Here is a 17832-nt window from a genome sequence, read left to right on the forward strand (position 1 = left end):
GTAAATTTAGACCTAGCATGATCAAAATTACGCAGTAAATAGTTTCAAAGAATAAAAGTTAAATGTTCATATAAGGGAAGTTCATGTTGGTGACACCCGCTATTCTCGAATGTTATACGCAAAGCTATGCTTAATATGTAATATGTATAGCTGCCTTAAATTAATCAAAGCGCCGTAGGCGCTGAAGGCCTGGGGCTTGATTTAGGGTGCTTGGAAAGAAGTGTAGTGACTAAACTGAAGTAAATGTAAACGGACCCACGCTATTTTGCTGCCAGATACAGTGTACATGTATGCTGATGTTATGAAATGAAGGTTTAATATGTTACTCGTGCTTAATATGTCTATCTAGTTTTAAACACTTCGACCTTTAAGCTAAGGTCATTCAATGGTCAAGGTCATCATAAAATAGGTCAGTGGGAAGGTCTTGTCCAAAGGGGAGTTATGGACAAAAATAAAGTATCTCCAATCATGAACCACAAAGTTACGGTGAATGTTAAGTTATAGGGTGCTTTGACTTTTGAGTTCAAGGGCCAAGGTCATCAAGAAATATGTCCGTGGGAAGGTGTTGATCTAAGAAGAGTTGTGTACAAATATCAAGTGAAAATAATATTCTGTAGTATGGAAGTTATGGCAAAAGTATAATTTTTCGGACAGACAGTTCAGAAACCATATGCCTGCCTTCGGGGCATAAAAACAATGTATGTATGAAAAAGTTTAAATTAAACATTAGATTTATGGTTGTATTTTACAGACAAACATTTTCAAGAGATGAAGAGGAAGATTCATAAGTAGTGCTAGGTTTCTTTAACTGAAGTGTTAATCGGATGTCAAGCTTCTCATTTATACTCTGGACAAGCAGTATCAAGTGTTGACAAGAGCACTGCCAACGGGTGCAGGACGCTGGAATACAAGTGCTTGACACAGACTAAGTTTCAAATCAAAAAAGAGGAATTGTTTCCTCATGTCAATAGAAGTAGGTCATCACATAATCATTCTACAAGAGTGTTGAATTTCAAGTTGAAAGCTTTTAATGATTGAGAAATTGAAGTCGGAAAAGGGGAATAACTCTTACAAAATGGTGAATAGTTGTCTTCTGTTGTCAGTAGATGAAGGTGTTGATATTCTACAAGTGCATATACTTCGAAGTTGAAAGCTTCGATAGTGTTTGAGAAATTGTAAGTCGGTAATAACTAGTAAAATATGAAGGATAAAGTTATGTGCTTTTGTCAGAAGTTGTATGTCATCATATTATATAAGTATGCAGACTGTCAAGTTGAAAGGTTGGACAATGTTTGAGAAAATTAAGTTTTTTGTTGAGAATTTGCCAATATTTCTATGTACTAAGTCAAAACAAGGGCAGATAATTCCATAAATATAGGTAACATGGTAACCAGCCTTGTCAGTATGGACTTAACAGGCGAAATAGAGCAAGTATTGTAAGTTTGAAGAGGATATCTTTGATAGTCTTTGCGGAAATTGACATTTACAGACAACTAAACAAACGCGAACGCCGACTACCTGGCTATGACAATAGCTCTTGTTTTGTTCTAAAAGTCGAGCTAAAAAGGGAGATATTAATTAAGTTATGTGTGACTGGTAGACTATTTTCAGTAAATATAATGACAATGATGGCATTTTGAAAGGAAAGTGCTAATGATAATGAAATGTTTGAAAATGGTTTTGAGATCAATCTGAAGGCAGGGCAAAGTTACCAATACCATCGTAATAAATGAACAAGTACTTAGTGCTGAGATCAATTTAATGAACACAATGTATCAACAACCTGTAGAACATTGAAGGTAATTGTTTTTAACATCAAAGCTTAATATAACTTGACATAATGAACTACTAACTAATAATCTAGCTCTACAAAATGATTTTAAAATGTTTGGAACAAGAATGGTATCATGCAATTCTCGTCCTTTTGTGTGAGTATTAACATATGTACTGTAAATGTACAAGGGCTAAATAACAAAGAAAAATGCACTAAAAGTTTCAAATGGTTAGACAAAAAAAAGTAATATATATCTTTTTCATCCAGAAAAGTCACCTAAAACATACCTTAGCAAAAACATTGAAAAGTGGTTGGGACGTAGATATTTATCTTAGCGGACAACATACAAATAAACAAGGCATCGCTTGTCTGAGTAAAAGTCATACAGGAATAACAGTGGATTACTTGAACGAAAATAATGATTGGCAGACAAGCAAGTATAGATATAAAAATACACGAAACACAATTAACATTAATGAACATTTACGGTCCGAACATAGATGAATCCAAATATTATAATAAATAACCAAGATAAGAACATTATAGTCGGAGAGGATTTCAATAATGTTCTTAACCCATTATTAGAGATAAAAGAAATGGAAATATTTATACTCACTCCAAAAAAGGAACATTTTAAATAACATAATTGAAAACTACAATTTGATAGACATATGGCATACAGTTAATCATAATGAAAGAAAATTCACCTGGCACTCAAACACAAAACCAGCAATATTTGGAGATAAGATTGTTTTTAATATGCGAGTCTATTTGCAACATTATCGACACATGCAACATAAAACCAGGATTTATGACTTCACTTGATAGTTGAACTTTAACTGCATGAAATACAACCTGAAAGAGGCCCAAGGTACTTTAAAAGTAAATAATAGCTTCTGAAAAGATACACAATATCAAACACAAATATAACAGGTATCTTAAAGGCAAGATACTTAACACAACAATAAGATGCACGTCATTTAAAACAAGAGGGCCGTTAGGCCCTAAGGCGCTCACCTAAGAGCAAAAAGAACTAGACTATTCTGGACAAATGCAAGCTGATTCATGAAGATTAGACCAAAAAAGTGACTTTCAACATGTTTTTTTTATATTTGACCTAGTGACCTAGTTTTTAAGCTCATATGACCCAGTTTCAATCTTCGCTAAGATTTCAGTGGGACAAAATAATGTTTTGACCAAGTTTCATGTAGATTGGCCAATAAATGATGCTAATATAGCGTCAACAAGTTTTCACTAAAGCCATATAAGGACAACTGCCCCCCCCCCCCGGCGGCAATATTTTTCAACGAATCATGACCATTTTCAAACTCAGCTGAGCTATTGTTAGAACAAATGTTCTGATCAAGCTTCATAAAGATTGGATAATTAGTGTGACTTCTAGTGTTAACATTACAAAATAGCCATATAAGGAAAAATGCCACGCCCCCTTGCGGCCATGTATTTAAACGGACCTCAACCATTTTCGATCTGAGCCCAGATATCATTAGTACAAATATTCTGACCAAGTTTCATAGGCATTGGACCACAAATGTGACTTCTAGCGTTATAACAAGGTTTTACTAAAGCCATGTAAGGAAAACTGGCCCGCCCCCTGGCAGCCATGTTTTTCAACAGACCAGAACCATTTTCAAACTCATCCGAGATATGGTCTGAAGAAATGTTCTGACTAAGTTTCATGAAGATTGGACAATAAATGTGACTTCTAGAATGTTAAAAAGGTTTTACTATACACTAAAGCTATATAAGGAAATCTGCCACGACCACTGGCGGCCATTTTTTTCATTCAACTGGAACCATTTTCGAACTCGTTTAAGATTTTATTGGGAAACATGTTCTGACGGACAAAATATGTGACTTCGAGAGTGTTAACAAGGTTTTACTGTAGCCATTTAAGGAAAAACTGCCATGCCACCTGGCAGCCATGTTTTTCAACCAACCGGAACTATATTCGAACTCGTCCAAGATATCATTAGAACAAATGTTCTGACTAAGTTTCATGAAGATTGGACAATAAATTTGACTTTTACAGTGTAAACAAGTTTTACTATAGCCAAAATAGGAAAACTGCCCTGCCCCCTGACGGCCATGTTTTTCTTCCAACCAGAACCATTTTTGATCTTGTCAAAGATTTTATTGGGACACATGTTCCGACCAAGTTTCATGATGATTGGACAAAAAATGTAACTTCTATAGTCTTAACAAGGTTTTACAATAGCCATATTAGGAAAACTGCCACGCCCCTCTGGCACCCAGGTTTTTCAACAACAAGAAGCATTTTCGAACTCGTCCAAGATATTAATGGGACACATGTTCTGACCAAGTTTCATGAAAATTGGACAATAAATGTGACCTCTAAAGTGTTAACAAGGTAAATGCTGACGCTGCATGACAGACGACGCACAAAAGGCGATCACAAAAGCTCACGTTGTGCTCAGGTAAGCTAAAACAAAAAGAAACACACAAACTTGAAAATGAAGCCATAAAAGCCATTGAAGCACTTGAAAAACAGATGCATAAAAGAAACACAAATTATACCATCTCCATTGAAGAAGGAAATTCTTACAAAAAAAATTATAATAGAAGGAATTTATCACATACACCTCAATGGCATAATACTTCGAGCACGGGCACATCATGTTGAACACAATGAAAACAATACAAAATACTGTGCAAACATTTAAAAACGTAGAAGCAAACACAAAACTATACACAGACCTAGTAGTTAATGGCAAAGACATAACAAATAAAAGTCAAATAATAGAAGAAGCCTATTTTTCGAAACACTATAAACGAAATAATGTCGAAAATAACAACCTCTGTAAAATAACACATCATGCTTTAAAGGAAGAGGAATCACAAGTATGTGAAGGATTACAAACTGAATATGAATATTGTGGAAATAATAGAACAAGCCTATTTTTTGAAACACTATAAACGAAAGAATGTCGAAAATAACACCCTCTGTAAAAAACACATCATGCTTTAAATGAAGAGGAAAAAGAAGTATGTGACGGATTACTAACTGAATATGAATGTGGACTAGCTCTTAAAGAAATGCAAAATAACAAAAGTTCGGGATCTCATAGCATCACTAACAAGTGTTATAAAATATTTTGGAACGATATTCAAACACATTTAACTAATTCACTAAATTATTCATTCATTTAACAATGGTGGTCTTACCACGCGGAAAGCAAAGTGTTAATGATAATGAAATGTTTAAAAAATGGTATCGAGATCAATTTAAATGAAGGCAGGGCATAGTTACCAATACCATTGTAATAAATGAACAAGTACGTAGATCAATTTAATGAACAGAATGTATCAACAACCTGTAGGACATGGAAGGTTATTGTTTTTAACGTCAAAGCGTAATATAATTTTGCATAATTTAGTATTAACAAATAATCTAGCTCTACAAAATGATTTTAAAATGTTAGATAAAAGGAAAGTGGCATGTATTTCTCCTCCTTTTGTATGAATATTAACATATATACTCTAAATGTAAAAGGGCTAAATAACAAAGACAAACACACTTAAATTTTAAAATGGTTAGGCGAAAAAAAGTCTTTTACAGGAAAATCACATCACACGTACCTTCTCACAAACATTGAAAAGTGCATGGGACGGAGATATTTATCTTAGCGGACAACATACAAATATTATTATAATAATACACGAAACACAATTAACATTAATAAACGTTTACGGCCTGAATATAGATAAATCCAAATTTTATGAAACATTACATTCCAATAAAATAAATAACTAAGATAAAAACATTTTAGTTGGAAGTGATTTCAATATTGTTCTTAACGCATAATTAGAGATAAAAATAATGGAAATCTTTATACTCACTCCAAAAATAGGAACATTTTGAATAACATAGTTGAAAACTACAATTTGATGGCATAATACTTCGTGCACAGGCACAGCATGTTGAACACAATGAAAACAATACAAAATACTTTGCAAACAATGAAAAACTTACAAACGAACAAAAAACTATACAGAAACTAGTAGTTGATGGTAAAGACATTGCTTTATAATAATAAGCTAAAAATGGGGGTCACCAGTGAAAACGAAAAGTTCCCGCTTTACAATCAAGGTTACCCCCCTTTTCCAGAAACGTCATACTGAATTTGAGATTTTTATATGTGAGCATTCAGATGAGCTTAATGTTCAAAAATTATTATAAAAAGATAAAAAAAGAGGAAAAGCCTATAATAAACCCATAAACATATAAACATACATACATCTCATATATCATGTGTGAGATGGAACCTACTCAGTGCAGTAAGATTTGCTAACCTTGTTTGAAATAGCACGTGAAATGTGTTCTTATATAAATAAGACTTGAAAATGTTACAGGGAAATAAGAACATTAATAATTAAGTAACAAGGCACATATAATCATTCAATCAAACGCGTTTTAAGAAAAATAGATTTATCAATGTATCAATGACTAGTGATACTAGTGATATATAACATTAAACTTATTATGACAAACAAAACAAATACACGACTGTCATGGTAGTTCTTTGAAGAACTTCGACAGGTTGGAATAAGTGTCTCCAAAAGACGCTTGGAATTGGTGACCCTGGGCTGACCGTCAAAGTTATTCATTATAAAAATGTTCTTGAGACCATCGTATTCAAAGATCATTTTAAGATGCATAAGGTCGAGTCCAGAGCCAGCTATAATATTTATGTTGTGGCAGCATTGAACACATGACTGTAAACAAGAACACTCAGTGACTGCAAGTTCCTAGCTTTTTTTACAGGTTGAATTTGAGTCCATAATCTGTCTGGTTTCGTTTTCCTCCTGCACAGGTAATCAGCATACAATGTATCACTGAAATGTTGAAGTTGATATTTGACTAGTACATGTAGTTATATTCAGACAGGTTCATAAGATCATCAATAAGTTTCAGTCGAACAAAATTATGCACAATTGCAAATTGTGTATGAATAATTTTAACCATTTCTATTTATTAAAATAAAAATATTTGGTCTTTTCTTATTAATTTGGCTTCAATAAGCCTTCTCAAGGTTGTTTCTATAAATTGACAACATTTTCTTCAAGTTATTTTACAAAATAATTATATACAGATGTCAAATACACAAGCACTTGTATAGGGGTAAGAACTGATATTAGTGTTTAATGAGAAGTGTGAAATGATCCATTATGATATGCGTCATAGTTTTTATTTATTCAGACATTCACGACATACTGTAGCATGTCATTCCTAGTATTTTATATGATAAACCCCTTTAAACTGGATTAATAAGTAAGTGTAAACACCACATATCCAGTAGGGATAATACATGTATTTGGTATTAACATTTGGATGAAGAATGTATATATATAGATGATCACACAAAAAGTATATCATTTTCAGAATAGTAATTTTTGTATTTGGGACATAATATACTTTTTTGTTGTTTGTTTGAGGAAAACATCAATACTCGGTCATAAAATTCAAATATGCTGTCCTTGATTTCTAAGTATTTACAACACAACTTTTCGGCTAGATTGAACTTTACCGGTACGCAGTTGTTTACAACTATCGACAAAGCGGGGGTTTGGGGCGGAAGCCCCCGATACTAAGGAAATATATTATATATAGGATAAATAGGATTATAAGGTGTTGCGTTAGTTGTTATGTGTTAGGTGTTAAGGGTTATGGTACGCTGTTTGATGTTAAGTGTTGCATACCGGTAAAGTTCAATCGTCCCACTTTTTCCTTACATGGCACGTTTTCTTTTTCAAAATGAAAGCAAATATGAGCCTAATTATGTGGTAAAAATCACTGACAGGGTGCACTTTTCCTACAAAATCTACTTTACTCCAATTATGATTAATGAAACTGTTATACTTGAAAAAAATCTATGTACCTTCCTGTTCCGAGCTTTGTGTTGATAGCAAAACATTAAAAAAGGCATTCCTTTCTTGAAAAGTTGAAGACTCTTCTTTACGTGATGGGTTTTGCCGTACGATAACCCGTTCACATGGCTACAGTCATCACACAAGCATAAATCCACTTTATCCCCTTTTACTTCTCACCAACAATATAAAATGTTGTAAGTGACACGGGTTCTAAACGTTATTCTTCACAGTGGTCAAAATTTTCAACCGTTTGACATCGTATTTCCAGGAATCGTTTTTTTTCCATAAATATCAACACTGCCATGCATTAGTTGACGTTTATCATTAACTCCAGTCACATTAATATGAACAATAATAACACTTTTATTAATCGTTCTCTTTTAATATAGTAAATTGCTTTTTCTTTAAACGACCAATCTGTCGATACAATGTCGGCCATATTTGTTGTCATTGTATTTAGCGGATCCTACATTTAGTATTTCATAGCGTATTTATAGAATATTCGTAGTTTTCTGCACATTCCCGGATAACGTTCGGATTGACGGATATGTACGAAAGAAGGAGATATTGCACGAAGTTCATTAGAGTGCTAATACCTTAAAAATGTATCAGAAAAAATCTTCTTACTGTCTCCGTAGACACTCGTATATTTTCGGCCTAGACCGTCAAGCGAGGAACTTATTCTCGCATGAATATGCGAACAATAATAAAAACTATGCCGTACCCAATGCTTAGGAATTTTGCTTCAATAATATTTTTTACACGTTTTATGACACTGTCATGTTGTATAGTGATGTTCTGTATTCACAATGCGGGTTATTTAGAACTTCTTTGCAGGGACCTATTTGTTTGTATAGGTCCCTCTTCTTTGATTGCGCATGAATTACCGCCAAGTGGTAAATCGGACTTTTCCAAATTCATTCATTAGTGGATGTTTTGGCAGCCAGCCAAGTCAGCTCATCTCAAAAAACGGTTATGAGTACAATGGCCTAGGGGCTTCGCCCCAGGCCAAAAACATTAGGATATTATGTGAAAGGATGTGTTTAACAGTGTTGTATAGTTATTAAATACGAATGTAAACGTTGCACACATATTAACAATAAACCTAGCTCGGTTTTATTGAAATTTAGTTAATATGTGACTCAAATTATATTATGTTGAGCGCCTAAAATAATAATAATAATTGTTTTATTCTATTGATTACACTACATATATTCCATAGATAGCACGATACACTGTTAACCTTCACCACCTTCACCAAACCCGCAGTCTGGACGACAGGGGCACCACAGGTGACCTGGCAACCAGCTCTCTCCATTCCTCTCGTCTTTCGGACATTCTCAGTGCTTCGCTAAGCCTCAACCCTGTCCATTTTGAGATGTGTTGTTCTTATCCTTTCGTTTGTCTGCGTCTTTTTCTTCCTTCCTGTATGTTACCTGATTAATATTGTTGGACATCATTTTCAAATATTATAATCGAATGTTGATTATCGTATCACGCAATAACATATAAAAGAAAACAAATGTAATAACACATATATTTTTTATATATTGGAAATCACTGTGTCAATATTATGACCGAAATTTGACTAACGTAGTGACCTTAATTTCATAACTTGTTCAAACGACACAAAACGTGTTCAGTTATAATTACTAACGCATATCTCACTTCTTTGTCTCGGGTATTCAACGTCAATCAGTGTCAACCATCATACGTCATTCAGTGTAAATCGTCCCAATATATTTCCTACACATTTTCGACAATTTTTGCATAAATTAGGTAATCAGCGATGAGCATTAATTAGCCAATCAGCAATGATCATTAATTAACAGTTTCAACAGTTTATTATTACTCAGCACATACATATGTGATATGAGTTTACAAATATATATACAAATAAATGCCCAGGCTGTGGGTCATGTCATGTTTGAGAAAGTGCAAACATATGTGACAACCTGAACAAATAAACAGGTCCAAAAACATGGTGGTAATACATAATATATGCACTTTTGTTGATTTTAGTTTTATTATGTGTTTGCCAAGTGGCTATTTTTGACAAGTTTTAAGATAATTGTTATAAATTTTGCAAGATTGCAAAGAACAGTTTCATTTTGCTCATTAATAAATAAGTCAAATTTTATACAGTTTACGTTCGTTCGATATTTCTTAAGTAGATATTTGTTTTGTGGCTCATTTAAAGATGTGCATTTGAAAAGGTAGTGGTATTCGTCATCGATTTCTTTTAAATTGCAAATTTTACATTTTCGTTCATTGCGTTCAATATTTGACCATCTTAATTTTTCTATTGGAAAAAGATTGTTACACATTCTAAAATTGACAAAATGCTGTCTATAGAAACAAGGCAAGATATCTAGATAGGTTTCATATTTGTGTTCGTTTTTGTATATACGATAATTTAAAGCCTTTGACGAACTGTAAACTTGAGAGTGCCACGACTGTCTATATTGGTCTTTCAAAGACTGTTCAACAAGACGCCTCTTTGGAACCATCAAACATTTGATTTAACCAGATAAAACTAAGACCGCATTCATCCAGGATTGATTTAACAAAATCTAACCACTTGTATTCTGAGTGCCTATTAACATAAACAGAATGCATAAATTTATACAACAGTGAAGATAATTTGTTAGGATTAACAATAATATTATACCAGAAACCAATTACTCGTTTTTTAACCTCCGTTACTATCGGAAATCTACCAAGATCACCATAAAACATAATATGCGGAGTGGAAGTTTTGACATTTAATATGTATTTCAAATAATCGGTATGGACTTTTTCTAGTAAATTTACATCAACATTTCCCCACACTTCACAACCATACGTTAAAATAGGTATAATAGTAGCTTCAAACAATTTAATCTGACAATCAATAGATAAATCAAGATTTCTTATTTTCCTCTTCAAACTAAACATTGCCTTTTTTGCTTGCTCACACAGATGTTTCTTTGCAGAAGCAAATTGTCTATTTTTAGAGAAAACTATTCCTAAATATTTAAAAGAGTCAGCAACTTCTATTTGCTTTCCATTGACTGAGAAAAATCTATTTCTTTTAAATTTATAACCAAAAACCATAATCTTAGTTTTTACAAAATTTATCTCAAGTTTCCAGTTGCAACAATATTGGTAAAATGTGTTTAGTACTGAATTTAATTCATCTTCTTCGTTGGCAAATAATACAGTATCATCAGCATACAGAATTACAGCTAATCTAAGATACATATCTAAATTTTGATCAGATATATCGACACTGACATTGTTACTAGAAAGTAAGTAATTTTCTACATCATTTAAATAAAGAGAAAAAAGGGCAGGTGAAAGATTTTCACCTTGACGTACTCCTCTTGCACATGGAAAATATTCTGAATATGTATTGTTTACAAAAATGCAAGATTTTATACCGTTATACATATTTTTAAGAATATTAAAAAGCTACCGTCATTATTATAACATAATATTTTTCTCCAAAGACCGACCCTCCAGACTGAATCAAAAGCCTTCTGAAAATCAACAAAACAGCAAAACAACTTTTTCTTTTTACGTTTACAAATTTAAGCCAGAGCATGCAAAACAAAAATATGATCCATCTTTGAATGGCCCTTTCTAAAACCAGCCTGATTTTCGTTTAACAAATTATTTTCTTCTAAGTATTTCGTAAGTCTATTATTTAGCACAGCTGTGAATAATTTACCTAAGCAACTTAGTAGTGTTATAGGTCTATAGTTTTGAGGATCTGCTGTATCTCCTTTGTTTTTATAAATTGGTACTATACAACTAATAAGCCATGATTCAGGAATAAATCCGCTAACAAATACCGTATTAAATAATTTTTGGTAAAAAGGCATAAGTTTATCACAAGAAGCCTTTATATATTCATTACAGACATTGTCAAGAAGAGTAGCTTTTCCAGATTTCAATTTTTTAACTGCATTAAGAATCTCCTCAGCGGTTATATTTTCATTTAGATCGTGATCAATAATTATGTTTGGGAAATTTACATTTACTTTCTCGTTTTCGTTACTGTTATCGTCACATAAGTTAGATTCTTTAAAATACTAATAAAATAGTGACTAGTTTACGTTGTTTTTCTTTTTTTGTTTATTTAGACTGTTTATATAAGTCCAAAATGCTTTTGGAGATTTACTTTTCATTTGTGTTATATGCTTTCTAATATCTCGTTTATAATTTTGAACAGTCTTTCTAATAGTACGTTTGTACGATTTTGAGGCCGAACGCATGTCCGACTTTGTATCATTATTTTAAACCCAGCTATATTTACGTTTACCAAATTCACCACTGTATTCATACTTTGCTGGTTTATCGGGAAATTTTCATCCGTTAAATTGTGCAGCGCTTCATCAATTACCGTCATGTCAATGTTTTTAACAAAATCTGTTGATTTAGCTTTATCCCAGTTACGAATTTTTTCCTTGGAACAAGATTGTTTATCTAAATTTGATAATTCAAAACACAGTCTAAAGACCAAGCTGCAATGAACATCTGACAGTAATGGGCAAAAATTCTCAACAAAAAAGTCTGCAAATAAAGGAAGGGCTCCATAAGACGTCACTGCATAATCAACAGTGGAAACATCTTTACATGTGAAATGTCCTTCTTTATTTGAAAAAGCTCTACCGTTTAATATAATACACTCGTTTGCTCTACACAAATCAGTTAGCATTCTATCACTATGATAAATGGTTTTATCTTTTGAACAACGACTAATTGACACATTACACCTAAGAAGTTTATCATAAATATTACTCTCAAAAATATCGCTAGCGTCAGTATCAACTATGTCAAAATATAATTATCAACATCAGATATATTTGCATCTGTTGAAGTTCTAGCATTAAAATCTCCGAAAATAATGACATATTTATTTTGTGTATTAAAGCTATCAATTTCGGCATAAAACATTTCATATTAACGTTTGTCACAATATTTAGAATTTTCAGGTGGCATGTAAATAGGACCGAATATAACATCCTCATCTAAGTCAGTTGCTTTTTTCGGTAGTTTAAACCATTGTACATATTCACATTTAGTATTAATCTCTTCAAAATGTTCCGATATTGTATCCTTTATAAATGTAGCGATTCCACCAGATCGTTTACGATCGTTTTGTGATCTGTTTTTCAAAAAATCATGAGTAATTGTTTACATTGATGACATCACTATTGTCACAAAAGGTTTCAAAGCCGGAGAAAATATCAAATTTGTTTATGTTTTCAATAAATTCTGGTATGTTAAGTTTTGATCTAAGTCCGCACACATTTGAACATGAAACTGAAAGACCACCATGGCTTCCCTGCAATTTAGTGGAACCGATTTGATTGCTTGATCGACTTGGGATGTGTAAGGTTGGGCGGTTTCCGCTCTGCTGTGGAGTCCTGTGCGGTCCAGGCGAGATGTTTCGTTGCGAGCCCATAGGTTCATGAGGGATCCCGACATGACCGGCTTTGATTTCCTTGCCATCAACGAACAATCGGTCACGCACTAAAACCACCCGTTTTTTCAGATCCCGGAAATATTTGACGAGAGGATAAAGTTCACGTCTTTTGTGTTCGATTTCTTCCGGGAATTGTTGATTTATGCCAAATTGTGTTCTACGCAGTAAATGTCCAGAACGGCGAACAGTTTCCCTATCTTTATAATATGAGAATATTGCGATAATGGGCCAGGGGAATTTCCGTGATGTGTCAGCATTGGTTGGCACACGGTGGACACGTTCAAATTTAATGTCGGTCAGATGCAAACGTGCAGAGAGGAATTCAGACAATTCGTTTTCGGTGTTTTCATACTGTTTTCCATATGCATTTGTGTTTAAAATCTCGTCAATATTTGTAAACACTAAATTGTCCCGCATTTCTCTGCATTTACTGTCAAGGAGCTGAGTTTTTATTTGGCAGTACTGAGATTGGATGTCCATTAGAGATTCCTTTAAGCATTGGTTTTCGGTAGACAAATCTATCATGATGGATAGTTTTAGAGTGTTCTGCTAGTTGTTTGTTCTGTTCAGATTGATTTTTCTTCATAGTATCATACTCGTCACTGAGGAACTGAGCAGAACTTTCAAGAGCATTTGTATTTTTTCAACGCTAGTCAATCTGTGATCCATGTCGTACAGTTTTACTTCAATATCTTTGATTGAGATTTCAATGGCATCCAGTTTGTCAAGTTTATCCAGTTTGCTAATGCATTTTTCAATGTTGGCAATTTTTTCGAGATTTGTTTGCAGCATGTCCAATTTGTTCATCAGGGTATCAAATTCTGAGCAAGTGAGAGTAACCGTATCATGTTCACGTGCAGCAGAAAGTATTCGCCCAGGACTTTGGTCGAGGTATGAAAGGTCACCCTCAACGGAAGACTCTGACCCGGGTGTGCGAGTTTTGGCGCGTTTTGTACCACGTTTAGAGTTTCTTTTGTTCAATGGAGTGCATGAGTTTTCATGCGCATCAGTTGCGCCGTTTGATTTGGAGTTCATTTTTGTGGCTGAAAATGCTAAAAGCTATAGACTTAACAAAGCGATCAAACTTATCTAAGCTACAATGTATAGAAGAAATATTCATAAACGAACTTAAATGTGTTATCAGATATGACAAAATATAACAATAATTTACAAGTTCGTCTCTTGCATTTTGGCTCTTATTTGTTGTAAATCTTTTTATTTTTCATTTGAGAGCTTTTTTGATACGTGCGCATTCGTGAGTTCAGTTTGTGCATAAAAGAAAAGAAAAGCACAAATATATATCTACATGATTTAATTTCCGAACTATAACTGAACTAACGAATGACTAACGAATGAACATAGTAGAAATTAACCAATGTACCGGTAAGAATAAGCCCTAAGAAAACAAAAACTCCCCGCAAGATCATCCCTCGAAATGATTTAAACGGTCCGTTATACGCTCAAATGACTTCGTGCACAGGCAATTTATCTCGATGCAACTACACGATTTATCGAAGTTTAAATGTGTTCGAATGTGTTCATCGAGTGTAAACAATAAACAATGGCTACTATCGACATCGATTTCACAGAGAGCTGTCCAATATAAAATTCGAAAATGAAAACTGCTGGCTATTAATTCAGTCAAGTTAATTTTTAGTTTTATTCAAAACAACTTTATACGTTAATAGATACCTTTTATATTAAAAACTACGTTTGTTTGCTATATCTAAATGTAAAAATACTGTAAAAAAAAGAGCCAAAATAAACATGACTGACCGCCCAGCCTGGTTCCCGCCCATCCGATTAGCAATGATCATTAATTAACGAATCAACTTGCGATCACAAGCATTCATAAGCCAATCAGCTTATCAGATGTAGCACTGATCATTGTAAGGAATTCCGGACTACTCTCGGCATGTTCATGCGACACATAGACACACAATTTGAACCAGTAAAAATTACGCGATAAAATACAACTCGCAAAATTTCAGGTTCAGTACTCGGTCACTAAATCATCAGGGGAAAGCATTATGGACTATGATAAACAATGATAACACGGTATTGCTTTCACGATTAGAAAATAAACACTACCTAAATATTGCCATGATAACAGGTGAACCGTTTAATTATCTAAACACAAATGTTTGACCTACTCAGTCGGCCCCTCTGAAAATTGTTTTTGAGAGCCTGTAAAGCCTGCCAAAATGTGTCAGTGTGCTTTGAATTACACAGACTGACATTAATTTTCTAACGAAATGTATTGTGCAATGAGACCCTCGATATGCGGAAATGGGTCTTATGTCATATGCGACAAACGCAGCCACAGCCCAGCATGCGCATCTCGCAGTCTGGTCAGGAGATGAGACAATCCAACTTGAGATTCGCTGATGACATTGACCTCATGGGTGGCATCAGCAGTGAACTTCAATTTCTCACTAATATACTCTAAGCAGAATCATGTGGGAATAAAGGTCGGCACGGAAACGTCAAAGACCATGGTGAACAGCATCACCAACACCAGTGCAGACATCACCATGAACGGCGAGAAACTAGAAGTATGTCCAGCTTATAGTACTTGGGTGCAAGGATGGTACCAGTACCGCTGAGGTCCGAACAAGAATCGCCATGGCGACCGCAGCGACGACCAGACTCAGGTTATTGACAGGCAGTTCCATAAGCTTCGCCACCAAGTACAGGCTTTTTAAGTCCCTCGAGGTCTCCATCCTACTCTACGGCTGCGAGGCCTGGACCCTTTACGCGGACACAGAACGCAGAACGCATTTGAACATAAAAGTCTCCGAAGACTGCTCCGCATCTGCTACACGGAGCACAAGACCAACGAGTACGTCCGGAAATGACCGTCAAACAACAAAAGCTGGCTTGGTTTGGACACGTCACTAGGCAGGACTCTCTGTGCAAGCCTGTTCTTGTAATAACTCTGAACTCGTTGGTGGGTAACTCACAACTGACTTTATTCATATATTCACACAAATATAAACCTCAATACAAATAACTCATGACTGCATGCTTTAACAAGACAATACGAGTTGTGTCCCTTACAGTCCCAATACATGACATCCCCTTTTCTTTCTTTTTTTTTAATTATAAATACATGATACATCAACTAATTTATCGTTACATATGGGAATAGATATGCGAAAAAACTAATAATAATATAACCTGTCGTTACAAATTATAAACTTCTCTTTTAATTAAAACATAGTGAGAATTTTTCTTTTAAACTTCTGAGTTTAAATTGTTATTGAAAATAGAACATTCCATATGAACAAAATTCACTTTTTTAATGAAGAACTGATTTTAAATTAAATATTGGAATGAAATTCATAAAAACCAAATTTACAACATAACAACATGTAAAAACAAAAGTATTCACTAAAATACATGTTCTCTAAGTTTGCACAAAATTGCCCCTGTTATCTCAGATTCAGGCTATGTACAGAACAAACTATGTTTATGACAAATGCCAGACACACTAATTGTCGGGTTTTAGCTGGGAAATGATAACAGACTATGATCACACCGAAATCAAGCTAGAAAGTAGATACACCCAAAAACAATGAAGTATTGGATTTCTGGGAGAAAATAATTTTCTGAACATCTTGTACTTAGGAGAAAAACAAAACTGAATCTTTTAACATTAACCAAGATGTTGATGTGATAAAATAAATGTGTACAAACAACATCAAAACGAGTACTTGTTTTATATAACAAGCTACATTGCCAAATATAATGATAATAATACAGTAATATATAATATAATATAATAATATATAAATATATTGTATAATGTAACATTATATAATAATACAACACAGACTTTTTCTGTTATTTCCTCACACCAGTTATTATGTAATGGGATTATTATGCCCATGTCACACTTTAGCACACATAATCTTTGAGATAACTTGGTGTTTTTACTGCTCGTCCTGAACGTGTACGGATTTGTTCTGTCGCGTTGTTTCGTTGCTGTGCTGAATGGCGTTGCACCGGTTGCTGCTCTCTTGGCAACTCTCTATTGTTTGTAGGCAAATTACTGTCGTTCCTTGCCAAATCTCTGCCGTTCTGTTGCAAATCTCTGGAAACCATTGATAATTTTGGTATTGTTTCCTCGTGTGTTTCAATGACATGTGGGGATTTTTTGGTTTTCATGAGCATAGACGTGTTACGCCGATACTCACGTCCACTTTCGCCAGCCTTTACGATGTGCGAACGAGGATATGGCGAGTTCCGAACATATTCTGCAGGTCTCCATCCTGTTGGTGTCTTTATTCGTACTGCATCATTTGGCTTCAGGTCTTCTTTTACCTTTGTGTGCCTGTCGTAGTAAAATTTCTGTTTATAATCATTCAATTTTGATGCAATCTTTCCTGTTTGGTCAGCTTGGGGTTTCCGCAGTCCTTTCGATATCGGTATGAGAGTTCTTGCTCTACGACCCATTAGCCTCTGCATCGGCGAACCTACTACGTCATCTCGAGGAGTGTTACGCAATTCTAGCAAGCACAAGTAAATATCATCACCTGTCTCAAAGCATTTCTTTGTGAGATTCTTCACCGTTTGAACAGCTCGCTCAACTAACCCGTTTGATTGCTGATATAGTGGAGATGATGTTACGTGTTTAATGTTGTATGAATCCACAAATTGTTTAAATTCTTGA

The 17832-nt window shown here is 34.2% G+C and overlaps 1 long non-coding RNA gene across 1 annotated transcript; it reads right to left on the bottom strand.

Moving 5' to 3' along the window:
- Nucleotides 1-1745: 1745 nt before the first annotated feature.
- Nucleotides 1746-9114, bottom strand: LOC127856405 (uncharacterized). The gene is made up of 2 exons (XR_008038016.1): nucleotides 7693-9114; nucleotides 1746-6649 (listed from the first exon to the last, which is right to left on the bottom strand). It is a non-coding gene; the product is annotated as an uncharacterized LOC127856405 (long non-coding RNA).
- Between the last annotated feature and the right edge of the window lie 8718 nt (nucleotides 9115-17832).

Source organism: Dreissena polymorpha, chromosome 13 (assembly GCF_020536995.1).
Source record: "Dreissena polymorpha isolate Duluth1 chromosome 13, UMN_Dpol_1.0, whole genome shotgun sequence".
Lineage (NCBI taxonomy): Eukaryota > Metazoa > Mollusca > Bivalvia > Myida > Dreissenidae > Dreissena > Dreissena polymorpha.